The following is a 13,655-nucleotide window of genomic DNA, read 5'->3' as shown; positions in this document are numbered from 1 at the left end:
TCAAAAAGTTTTAATACGAGCCTCTAACATTTTGCTCTCACAAGAGCAAAATCCATTTAGCAGATGTGGATATTCCAGATAAGTTATATGTCATATATACAATACAATTACCCTAGGCAAGTGAGTTATAATAGCATTTTTCATTCACATCGTTTGGGGCAAGATTCGATAGAGACCTTGCATCAAAGAAAAAAGAAATTTTTATATTCAGAGCATATGACGGAATATCATAATCTCGCTGCTCTAATTTCGTAATAAAATAATTCTTTATACTTTCAATTTTACTTCTATGATAAGGAGAATGAGCTATAAAATTGAATGAGAATATTAGATAATATAAATATGAATGAAATCACAACTAAAAGTTAATGTGAATATAAGCTAAACTACAACTAAATGTTTAATGGACATATTGCAAGTAAATTCATATGCAAAATTCCTTTGCGAATTGAATGATCACCCATCTTTTGAAGACTTCAAGATACTAATAAACGGAGATGTTATACTAGATCAATGTGTTTATAACTCACAAATAGTATATCATGTGGCCACAGTCTGAGTTAAAGGAAACAATGACAATATTTTATTTGAGAGAGAGATTATTGAGTTGATGATCAATCTCACAAAAAACTTTATTTTTTTATTTTTATTCAATTTTTATCAATTTAAATAATCATCATATTCAACCATGTGCATTGCACGTGTATCTCAACTAGTTTAACTAGGTGAGTTTTGAGTGGGCCAAGTGATGGGCGGGCTGGGTGGGTAAATGGGTATGGGCATAAATTAACTTTCCTAGTTTTAGGAGAAGAACGAGGGTTGGCGGAGATACAGGCTTTAAGAGATGGGGGAGGGTCGGCTATCGAATTATGTGAACTCGGGTCAAACCCTAATTTGACCTGACCCGTTTAACTGATGACGTGACTGTATAGCATTCATCAATTATTCGAGAACTTTTAAAAAATGCTAATTAAGTAGATTGGTATACTTTATTGATTCTAATATAACTTGGTATATTTTTTTACTCCGGCGATGATAAGATATATAAAGTGAAAAACAGTTACGACAAAGCATATCTTTTGGCTGGAGAAAAATTTTCAACGACTAAAAGTCACATGGCTCGTCATATGATTTCGATGTGGCTTATGCATGACAGGTAGTTAGGCTCGTTCATTTAAGCTGAAAAGAGGTTTTTTTGTTTTATTTTGTAATTAGGGCTTAAAAGAATGCAAATTAAATTAGGTGTTCTTCCTCTACCAAAGATTAAATTTGAGTTAGGACAATTAAAATTAGGTTAGGAAATATTTGTAATTTAGAATAGAATATATCTCTCCCTCACATAATGTGACACCCCACACTTTAGTCCCACATAGACTATTGTGAAGAAATGATAGTGGCTTAAATAAAGAAAAACCCAAGGCCCAAGAGTAACTAGTTCTAGCGTTTTGGTAATGGATTTTAGCCAATATCAAGTCGCTCGCGGTGGGTCCCACAGCTTGCATGCGCTAATGGGCCCATGAGCTCGGAGCGTGACTAAAGTTATCAGACAAGTTGCCAGCCGGAAGTGTGGAGGTAAGTGTTATACGGGGCTAAGTGTTACACCGCGTGAATGCGGTGGGAGTCACCTCTAGAGCCCGTAGGAACCACCTCTAGAGTCCACATTGCCTGATAGTGACACTAGGATGTGCCAATTATCATGTCATGATGACGAGGGACGTCGTCTTTGTAAGGTGTGATGATTGTGATATCCCCACACTTTAGTCCCACATAAACTAGTGTGAAAAAATATTAGTGGCTTAAATAGAGAAAAGCCCAAGACCTAAGAGTAACTAGTGCTAGCATTTTGACAGTGAATTTTAGCCAACATCGAGTCGCTCTCGATGAGTCTCACGGCTTGCACGTGCTATGACACATAAACAGAGAATAGAAGGTACTCCAGCCAAAAAAAGACCTTATTGTCATTGTGTCCCCCTTTATATACATGATCATCGTTGGAAAAAATATATATACCAGGTTGATACTTAGAATCAATGAAATATGCCAATTTGATAATTTAATCCTTTAGAACCAAATTTTGAGGCAGCAAGAGTACTCAGGTTAGAGGATTAATTTGGTGATTCCAATAAATATGTTATTTTATCCTATAGCTTCCTTATTTTGCAATTTTATGCTCTTCCTAGTTTTTGGCAGCACTTATAGATCATAAAGTTTTTAAAACTTTTATTTATATATCCTAACTTGTTTTGGCAGCACTTAAATACCCTAAAAGTTTTAAAAATGTTCTCTTAAAAATCCTAAAGTTTTTAAAACTCACACTTAAACACCCTAAAGTTTGCATAACTTAGGAGTTTAAGTGCAAGTTGCTATAGGGTATTTAAGTGATATTTTTAAAATTTTATTGTATATAAGTGTTGCCGAAACAATGAGAATATATAAGTGCAATTTTTTAAAATATTAGAGTGTATAAGTGCTTTAAAAAATAAGTAAGGGTATATAAGTCCGATATAAAGAAAATTAGAGGGTATTTAAGTGCAATTAAGCCTTTATTTTATTTAAAGGGTACTTTTGTACTTCTCTCCCCTATATTCTTCCACTACAATTGTAGCCTCGTTTTCACCTCCGCCCACAAACTTTTGTGCATGTTCACCATACAAATCCAAAAATAATTGGATGTCATCAGTAAACACCAATTATTTTTTGATTCAACAGATCAATACTTTATAAAATTTGCCCCTCTCAGATTCCTTCAACTCGAAAAACTCTTACTTTAACGCCGAAAACTTTTCTTAACGCTTTTGATCGAGCCTACCAAACAAAAAGCTCAAATCCTATATGTTTTTTCCTTACCACTTACTCTAACGTATAAATGATTCTTTATTCTTCATCTTTTTACCTATGGATGGCAATTCTTGTCCAAACCCAATAACCCATCTAGATCCATCCAATACGAGACTCACCCAAATCAACCCATTTAGCTAAATGGGCCTAATGGGGTGGGTAACTATTTCTATAGAGATTAAATGGGTATTAGATAGGCGGGTCTTGACCCACCCATAACCCACTCAGCTCACAGATAGAAATCTCCTCTCCCCTCTCTCTGCGATTCCTCTCTCCGAAACTCTAAAAATCTCGGCTCCCTCTCTCTGTGATCGTCTCTCCGAGCTTTGATTCCTCTCTCCGATCGCCAGTTCATCTCTCTCCGATAGGGTTGGCAAATGGGTGGTTTTGGTTGGGTCTTTGTTGGGTCATAAATGAGTGGTCACATTTATGATCACTTGACCATTTATGACCCATTTAGCATTTGCTAAATGTGTTACTTCTTATCCACTCATTTACTAAATAAGTGGTTCATGGGTGACCCAATAACTCATTTAGTTATGATGCTTTTATATATATGTAAGTTTCAGGGATCTACTTGCAAACTTTTAGAGAGTTTTCTGCAAACTTTTAGGAGGTTTTCTGTAAATTTGCAGGAGGTTTTTGGTAAACTTTTAGAGGGTTTTCTGTAAACTTTTAGGGGGGTTTTTGTAAACTTTTAGGGGATTTTCTGTAAACTTTTAGGGGTTTTTTAGCACTTTCAACCTGACTTGAGGCTTCGGAATTAGAGAATTGAGCAACAAAAAGATCAGGAAAAGTCTTTATAAAGCAAAGAACACATAGGTAGCTTATAAAGCAAACATAGTAGATAAGCTGTCAACATAACTTAATTGAGTACAATCCATAATTGGTCCATCATACAACATTTAAGTCATAAAAGAGGCAAGATGCATAAAGAGGAATATGATCAAACAAAAGACCAGTTCACAAACATAAAAGCTAAACAGTGGTGAGAATCGTCATCGTTAAGGACTTTCCAAGCTACAGCATGCTCGTAGGATACGGGGCGCCCCATGCTCTACACATATACCACCGGGTAGATATGTGCAAAGCCCTGAAGAAATTTAAGATTAGCACTGGAGTGTAGAAGGTAAAAGTAAACGATGATATTGGTGATTTCTGAGGTAACAAAGTGCTCTTTTCCAAGCTAACCTGTTGCATGATCTTTGGGAATTCTAAGCATAATATTTTGCGACCGCCATCATCAAGTATCTTCTCAAGAGTGATATCTTGAAGGGCGATGAGGGTTGTTTCCAGCATATCGAGGCCAGCTTGATTGGCGAACGTGAACACTGGTGTTGCCTGCATAATGTATTTGTATCGGTAGTAGAAGAAGAAAGGACTACAAGATACTTGGTGCCTCGATGAGCTTTATGAACAGTAGTAGAAGAAGAAAGGACTACAAGAGACAAATGTCTCTTTCGCATGAAATCACCATCTATACGCAGTTGTTCCTCAAAACAGATTTGTTGAGGTCTTAGTATCAGTATACTATGAGGAACATTCTTGCGAGAAAATAAGCATTCACTATTCTCCATTTAAGAATCTAAGATAGCAATCAAGCATATTTACAAATGAAATCCATATTCTACGCCAGCAATGTTTCATAAGGTGAGGGAAAGCTTTAGCTTTCAGCAGAGGATGATAGAAAACACATGTTGTTCAACATCTTTTAACAAACAGTATATGATCCCATATGCAATTAAATGGATTGAAATTTTAAAGGAAGTATATTTACATATGAAATTCATGTTACAGCAACAATGTTCATAAGGTAAGAGCTTTAGCTTTCGGCACAGGAGAATAGAAAACACTTGTTGTTCAACATCTTATAAGAAACAATATATGATCCCATATCCATATGTTGGGTTTGGTCTTGGAATTGAGGGGATCATCAACATGCCCATTGGAAACTTCTGTGAAAAATATTGTGGGACATAATGGCTAAATAAACAAAAAAAAATGTCCCAGTTTACACGAGTTTACATGTGGCAATATTGAAAAGAACCAGTTACTTGCAATCTATAGATTCTAGCATAGTAATGAAAATAATACAAATAGAAGGTAGATATACACATAAGAGGAAGGGTATTAATAAGAAAATATTAATCAGTTCATAGAAGTAGCTAAAAGAAATTTTGCTTTTGGAAAGCGATGCGAAGGATTTTGGATGTATAACTTCTAAGAAAATAAGAGTTGATTATTGAAAGTTAGTAAATCACCACTCCTTTGATGGATAGCTAAAATACATAGCCCATTAGCTTGTAGTTTCAATGAAATTTTCATGCTGACAAAGTACTCCAAGAGAGACTGAAATGTGCATGTTAGTTGATCTTCACTCATTGCATCTCCTATCAAAATATCAAACCTAATATAAGAAAGACTTGGAATGATTGGTTGATTAAGACTACAAATAAGCATTTTCAAATAGAAGATGTACCTGAACTTGTTACGTTATTCCGGCAGCATTCTGGCTGTAAATTTCCATGTCAGGTACATGTATCATAATTTCAGAGAATAATATTAATCGATCAGTCAGGCACTAAAAATGAAGATTCAACAAGTTGCAATATTTTTCAACTACTTGAAGACAACAATATGTAGTTATAATCTTCATACCACATGTTTCTCCTGTTGATAGCTTTCATAAGGATTGTTGGTGGATTCTTTATACTGGACCTTACTTCGTGTGACCGATAGATTTTGAGTCTTCTTCTTTGATGAACATTTGTGTGTATTCCTCGATGAGCGTCTAGGACTAGTATAAGAAGATTTGGGTGGTACATCATTGGCTTGGTCATCCTTCTCTGATAATAGATTCTGAAGTCTTCCCACTTCATCATAGAGCTGTTTTTTTGTTACACAATTTGATCAGTTTATGACTATATGCTGACATGTCTACAGATATTAGTTCATCTTCAACTAAAGGAAATGTTCTATAATAGCAATAGACATCAACTAGAACATAAATGGCAATCAACATTGCTTCTTAAATTATTGCCAAATAACATAGTATAAATATAATTTCAGTCGTAAATGATGCAATCTTTAGCAATTACTGACTCAATGCTTGCATGTCTATGGACATTACTTCATCTTCAAATAAAAGAAATGTTCTATAATAGTGATAGACATCAAATATCATATATATAAAGTAATTTAAATGGTAATCAGCATTGTTTCTTAAATTAGTGCCAAATAACATAGGATAAATGTAACTTTGGTGGTAATGCAATCTTTGAAACTTGGTTCTATCTGGGGTGCACCACATATGGTTCTTTTAAAATAAATTTGGAAACCAGTATTAAAGCTAACACTTGAACTAGAATTTAGCGAGGTTTGAAAACTTTGCTTGAGAACCCCTTCAATAGTTTCAAACATTAATAGGAATAAAGGGTTTTAATAGGAATAAAGGGTTATTATAATTAAACTAATAGTTATGACTGTTAAATATTGTGATGTATATTATTAGGATCCAAGCAACTTGGGGAACCCACCCTTAAAAGCTAGCTGTTAAGAGGAGAACCAAGTCACTTAAATACCCCATCAAGCTTTCCATTTTACTCGATGTGGGACTTAGGCATCCCATACTACCCAAGTCCCTAACATAGCACCGTCCCTGAGAGCCGACGTCCCGGCGGCTGCACTCTATGACGCTTCACTCGTTGCTTTACTCGGCCTTTCCTGTCAGCCCCTACGCAGGTCAGCCCCTCCACAGGTAACCCTTTTCATAACGCTGACAACCAGCTCTGATACTAATTGTTAGGATCCTTAGGGAACCCACCCTTAAAAGCTAGCTGTTAAGGGGGAAGAACCAAGTCACTTAAATACCCCATCAAGCTTCCCATTTTACTCGATGTGGGGCTTAGGCATCCTATACTACCCAAGTCCCTAACATATATTAACTCAGCCAAGCGCTTAAATCAACAAACTAGCCATGATAGATTAATTAAACATTATCATTTACAATTATTTTTAAAAAAAACCCTTAAATTTCATATATGATTAATTTCCCCACAGAAGACAAAACACGAAGTGATTCTCCCAGAATCAGTCAATAAGAATTCCAAACCTTTAGGGCCACATCATCTAATTTATATTTATTTCATGAGATGTCCTTATCATTTCCCAGAAATTCCAAATGAATTCAAATCAGGACAAGGAAAAACCCTAGAATATCTACGTGATTAATATTCCATCCAATTTAGTTCTCAACAAGAACAATACTTTTCAAGAACATCCAAAAATAGAAAGAAAAACAATTGATAAACCCTAAAGTTAACCAATTCGACCTTGGCAATGGCAGCCTCTAGCGTCCTGAGATCGACCCCAGGCACGGCGGAAGAAGCTCCGATCCGCCATTTTCTATTGATTACAGGGCTCATCCGGTGAGATTTGAGGGGAGAGGAGCTGGGGTTTTGGGGTGTGAGGAGAGAGGGGAGAGCGATCGTCGGAGAAATTGAGGCTTGGTGGTGCTGGCTTTAAAGAGGATCACCGGAGAGAGACGAATTGGCACTCGGAGAGAGGAATCGAAGCTCGAAGAAACGAATCGCAGAGAGAGGGGAGCCGAGATTTTTAGGGGATGTTTGTTTTGCTTCTTTTGCCCTGATTCTCTGCCAAAGCTGACGGCAGCTTTCTTGCAAAAATGGTTTTTTTGGGGGTATTTTAGCAAGAAAGCTGCTAAGCTGTCAGTTTTAACAAGGAATCAGGGGCAAAAGAAACCAACCAAACAGTCCCTTAGGGTTTCAGAGAAAGGAATCACAGAGAGGAGGAGAGGATATTTCTATCAGTTAGTTGGGTGGGTTATGGGTGGGTCAAGACCCGCCTATCTAATACCCACCCCATTAGGTCCATTTAGCTAAATAGGTTGGTTTGGGTGGGTCTCATATTGGATGGATCTTGGTGGGTTATTGGGTTTGGATCAGAATTGTCATCCCTACTCTCTGGTGATCCTCTTTAAAGCTAACACCACCAAGCATCATAACTAAATGAGCTATTGTGTCACCCATGAACCACCCATTTAGTAAATGGGCGGATGAGAAGTGACTCATTTAGCAAATGCTAAATGGGTCATAAATGATCAAGTGGTCATAAATGTGACCATCCATCTATGACCCAATCAAGACCCAACCAAAACCACCCATTTGACAACCCTAACCTATTATAATCGCAAACAGGCAATAATAAATTGCACAGAAAGTGTAGATCAAATGGACAAAGGAGGATCGAAATTGCAGAGAATTAGATTGCACTTTTATTAGTCTAGTCGGGTTAAAAAGAGTTGGAATAGTTGAGGGTAGGGGTGAAAATGAATCAAATTATTAACAAATAGTTTGTTAATTGTTCGATTATATTCAATTTGATAGTTTATATAACACAAAAAAAACAATTTTGAGATTTAGTTTTCTTGCAAAATTTTTTGAATAAAGTATATATACATCATATATTATAAAGGAATAATTTTTATCGATGAGTTTAAATACTATTTGAAAATAAAATTCTTTAGTGGAATGAATACACTTTAACATTTTAGTATTCGATTTGATTTGATCATCTACCCAACTCTAGGCTAGGGTTGTACTGAACTAAATATTTTTCTTTCGAGAGGATAGTTTTCTCATCTCCCCAGTGTTGATGTTAATAATCAAACATATAATATAATGAGGGTGAGGTTGATTTAGGGCCGATCACTTCTCCAAATATCTGGTTTTGAGTTGAGCAGCTTCAGTCTGCACAAATAGCAGTTCGTGAGAGGATGGGGACTAGCTCCCCGTTGTTACTCAAACGATCAAGTCAGTTGATAAACTTGAGTGAGAAAATGAGAACTGCGTGAGTTCTAAAATGCAGTAGAATTCTCAGAGATTGCTTGAGAGCACTTAAGAGCACTTACTTTGGTATTTGGAATACTACATGTATTTGTAGTGGTGGAGAAAGGGTAGAATGGTCATCTCGCCGAGTACAGGATGGCGGCAAAAGAGTATGGGATGGCGGCTACGCCAGCACCTACTTTACAGGTGTCGGTCGACGAGTGGAGGAGAGGTCACTTTGATATTAAATGTGAAGTGATGGGCAACATGGCGGTGCCGACATGGTCCGATGAGTCATGAAGGCTATCTGGGATAGAGGAATGATGGCGCCTGCCAAACATTAAATATGGTGCCGGTGCGTTGTCAGCGGGAGAGCTTCGAAGTTGAAGTTGTCCTTTAGCTTTGCTGAGAAATAATGCCTCTCGAGTCGACCCCACAAGGTGTCGAGTAATTGGTCGAGTGGGCTCGCAGCGAGTCGTCTTCGACAAGAGGGCCGACTAGTATCGCCCTTCGAGTCGACCTAAGGAGATGTCGACTCGGCGAGTCGGCTTAGTTAAGATCCTTGGTAGTCTTGACCGTCAATTTGATTTGAGCGGTGCATGTAGAGGGACACCTGTCCGTTGCTAGTAAGGGGCTGCAATTTGGCGATTAGAAACACCATAACACCCAGCCTCCTATTTGGCACAAAGAACCCCACACGATGTGGGGTTTTGATAGAATCCCTACATAAGTTAGCAATTTCAAGAAATTGACGGGAAAATGATTACTTCGAGAGCTGCCCCCAAAAAACTAGATAAATAACAATACTTCAAAAGCAAATTCCTCCTCATGAGAAAAGTGGAGAATGAGGCAAAAATTATTTACGACTTATGCCATTAGAATTCCAAAAACTACTTGTTGGAGCACTAAAGTGTTAGGTCTCATGTTTATGAGCCTACTATCTAATCTGGTTTTGATGATTAACAAACAATTCCTAACATGGTTGTCGAGTGTTTGCATTTGCTTGTTAAGTATCCTACACAAAGATTCTCGGTCGGAGGTTGGATGGAATCGAGCTTAACAACTCTAAAGGAGGTTGGAAGGATATCAGAATGAAGACGTCGCAATTCAAGTCAAGATTCATTATTGCTTCATCCGCAAACCAAGACGAGCTAATTGAAGATCATTTGCTTGGGTATATAGTTTTATAGTTTAGGCTTTACTTTATGTGTTTATACTTTAAAGCTCAAACTACACACATACACGTTTCGTTTTATCGTATTATACGTTTTTGGAAAAATAACGTGTTTACGGATTAAAGACTTGATTATACTATTTTACATCTTTTCTTAAGTCTATAAATCTATTTGAAATTATTTCAAAAATTGTTTAGAATGAATTCATCAAAATCAAGTTTTTTAACAAGTTCGTATTTTTGATCGGTTTGCAAAATGATAAGTTTTCACACTTGGGAAATGCTATTTAAGGAATTCCTTCTTTAACATGTTTATTTTCATGTGAATAAATATTTTCCCAAGTTTTATAATTTTTAAAATTTATTTACTATTTTTAAACACTCTTAGAAAATCAGTTTTATTGTTTTGATAGTTGTTGTGCACGTTTTTCGGTCGACCGACTGTTCAAACCAGTCGACCGATAAACTGCTCTGCATTTCTAAATTTGTTTCTGCTTAGTCGACTGAAATTTATCAGTTGACTAAATAGTGTTATCAGTCGACTGATTATTTGAATCAGTCGACCGATGTTTTATGACTGTAGCCAACGGTCATCTTATCAGTCAACTGATTCACTCATCAGTCGACCGATCTGATTGTAACGGGTAGTTTTCTGTTTGCTTCATTTGAGAGGTTATAAATACCCCTCAATACTTATTCTTTGAGCTAAGTTTTTTAAGTGGTTTTCAAGAGAAGTTTACACCAATTTAATTCCGAGTTTTGGTGTGTTTGTTTATGTGAAGACAATTTCACAAAGAGAAGAATCTTAATTTCATTTTTGAGGAGTTCAACCTCAAATTCATTATCTCTCTTTGTTTTTCAGAGAAATCTTCTAAACTCAATCTCTAGCTCATTTTGTTTTTTATTCTCATATATTTTTGCTAGATTAAACTTGAGTTTAATTTTCGTTATATTCATTGTTTACACACACAACCAAAGTGAGCTTAAGTATTACACATATTGTATTGGGTTGTGGGGTTGTTACATTGAGAGAGAGCTTAATATTTGTTCTCAATTTATATTAGAGAATAAATCTTATATTTGCACTTATTGAGAGATCAAGTTGTAATACACAAGGACACTTAGAGGAGTGGATGGGAGAAGAACGGAGTCAATTCTAAGAGGAGTGGCTTGGTTGTAAAAGCATAGGGAAAAGTATTAATTCTAAGTACTTGAGGAAGGTGATACAGGCCAGCCAACACTTAGAGAAGTATATTGTGTGATTGTCAACGTGTAGATTGTAAAAGTTTTCGGTGAACTTTGAAAACCTATTGAGTAGATTAATTTTTATTGGGAAGTATCTCCTTGAGGCGAGGAGAGAAGACGTAGGTCGAGGGTTGACCGAACTCCGTGAACATATCCTTGTGTTTGTGTTTGACTTTGGCGTATTTTCTCTTGTGAATAATTTATATCGCATATTATCTTATTGTTTATTCCTCGTATATCATTGTATATCCTTGCATATCTCATTACAAATCACATTACTAGGATATACTAGTTAATAAGTTTTTAATTTGGTATCGATATCGGATTAGATTAGCAATTACCCTATACACCCCCCCTCTAGGGTACTTTCATTTGGTATCAGAGCTTGGTGCTCTTGATTTGTGGCTTAATCGCCTAGGGGTACTTTCATTTGGTATCAGAGCTTGGTGCTCTTGATTTGTGGCTTAATCGCCTAGAGTCAAAGATCCAAGTTTTTATATCTTACTAATCTAGTTTTGTTATTTTTGCTTGCATAATTATCATGGACATGCATGGTGCACCAAGTTTAGACTATAACATTAATATTGCTCCAAAATTCAATAATTTTCTGATAATCATATTTTATTACAATTTTATACCCTCATTATCTATTTTATATGAATAAATATACCACTAATAATTGTTTTTATCTTTTAATTGCAGGTTAATAAAGAATAAATCTTAAACTTTTATCTCTCAACAAAAGCCCTTGATTTAATGAAGAAATGAAGCCCATGAAGCCAAACAATTTCTTTCAAATATTTTATGAAGTATTAAAAGCCCAAAATGCAAAGAAAATGTCAAAAGGCCCAAGCCCAAAGCTTACAAGAAGAAGGATTTTCGGAAAAGCAACCAGAGTACACTGGGCATCGATGCCAACATCGATGGCGACATCAATGCCAGCATCGATGCCAACATCGATACCCCTATCGATGCTGGTATCGATGCCATCGTCATTCTGTTACGAATCTAAGGCTAAAATTCATGGTTTTTGGATAAGATTTCGATCCAAGGGCTCTCATTCACTGATGTTTACTATAAATAGGGGTAGAGAGTGAGGGGTTAGAGGTGTGAAAATTTTTGTAACTCCTTTTGAAGAGGAGGGCTACTCTTAATTGAGAAGGTCTTCCAAATTTATAATTTTTTGTTACAATTAATAATAATAATTTTTTCACCACTTTAAACATTTCTTCTCTTTGTTAGATGATGAAGATGAAGATGAAGAATTATTTAGAGGTTTGCATTTCTTTTCTTTTTCTCTTTTATTTCTTTTTTATTGCTTATTAGTTTAAATTTATTTCTATGTTTATAGTTAGATTTTATTTTCTTGTTAAATAGCCAAGAGGCTAGAATTAGTTTAAATTTATTTCTATGTTTATAGTTAGATTTTATTTTCTTGTTAAATAGCCAAGAGGCTAGAATCCTCTTGCCTTAGAATTATTTCATGCTTATAGATTAGATTTATTTCATGCTTATAGAGTAGATTTATTTTCTTACATTTAATTCTTGTAATTTATTTTGTAGTTTAGATTTTGCAAATTATTTTATAGTTAGATTTTAATTTCTTGCACTATTCACCTTGAGGCTAGAACCCTCTTGGGTTTAGTTTCTCTTTTTGTTTATTTTTATTTTGTTTGATTCGCCTTTAGGCTAGAACCCTCTAGGGAATCACCCTTTTCTAAAGAAGTGGGTTCAATTTTAGATCACCAATATCTATAATTAAATCCACCATCTTTAATTTCTTACATTTTCTTTTATTCTTGAATTTTATTTTATCATTCTTGATTTTTATTTGTTTCTCGATTTTATTCATTCTTGCCTTATTGATCACATTCATTCTTTGTCACATTCATTCTTTGTCACATCCACTCTCACATACATTTTGCGTCTATTTACACACCATTTTCACTCTCTCAATCTCTTCACAATCACATTCACTCATCACTCCTATTTGTCACGCATACAATATAAGAACCGATTTTATATTTTCTCCTACAAAACACCTTCCTCGTGGGATCGATATCTTTATACTATAACTTGACATGGTTGTGCACTTGCAATATTTTTTTTGGTACATGTTTTTGCCGCATCAAGTTTTTGGCGCCGTTGCCGGGGAGGGTGTTTAAGTAGGTTTTAATTATTTTGGTTCTTTAACTTGTGTGTTTATTATGAAGGAAACGCTTGTAGCTTGAAGATCGCGGATTAGAGAACTAGGATTTGAAGATTTGCTTTCGGGTAAGTCTTCTTTCTAGCGTTTTCAGTTTTACCCCTTTTAGTTAGCTTCACAATTAGAGACAATTAGGATTTTAAAAAAAATTATTTTTGTTGACCATAATAAAATTCATCTTTCACTTTGAAATTTACTAACAAGATAATAAATTCAAATAATTTCTCCCTTCTCATTTGTTTGTTTGTTAACCCTAATTAAAAAAAAGATTTTTTCTTTTCCATCATTTTTAGTTGCTTTTAATTCATAGGGTTGTATTTCATATTGTTAGTAGGAATTCACCAAG

Source organism: Asparagus officinalis, chromosome 9 (genome assembly GCF_001876935.1).
Source record: "Asparagus officinalis chromosome 9, Aspof.V1, whole genome shotgun sequence".
NCBI classification, from domain to species: Eukaryota; Viridiplantae; Streptophyta; class Magnoliopsida; order Asparagales; family Asparagaceae; genus Asparagus; species Asparagus officinalis.
This window is presented reverse-complemented; position numbering follows the sequence as displayed.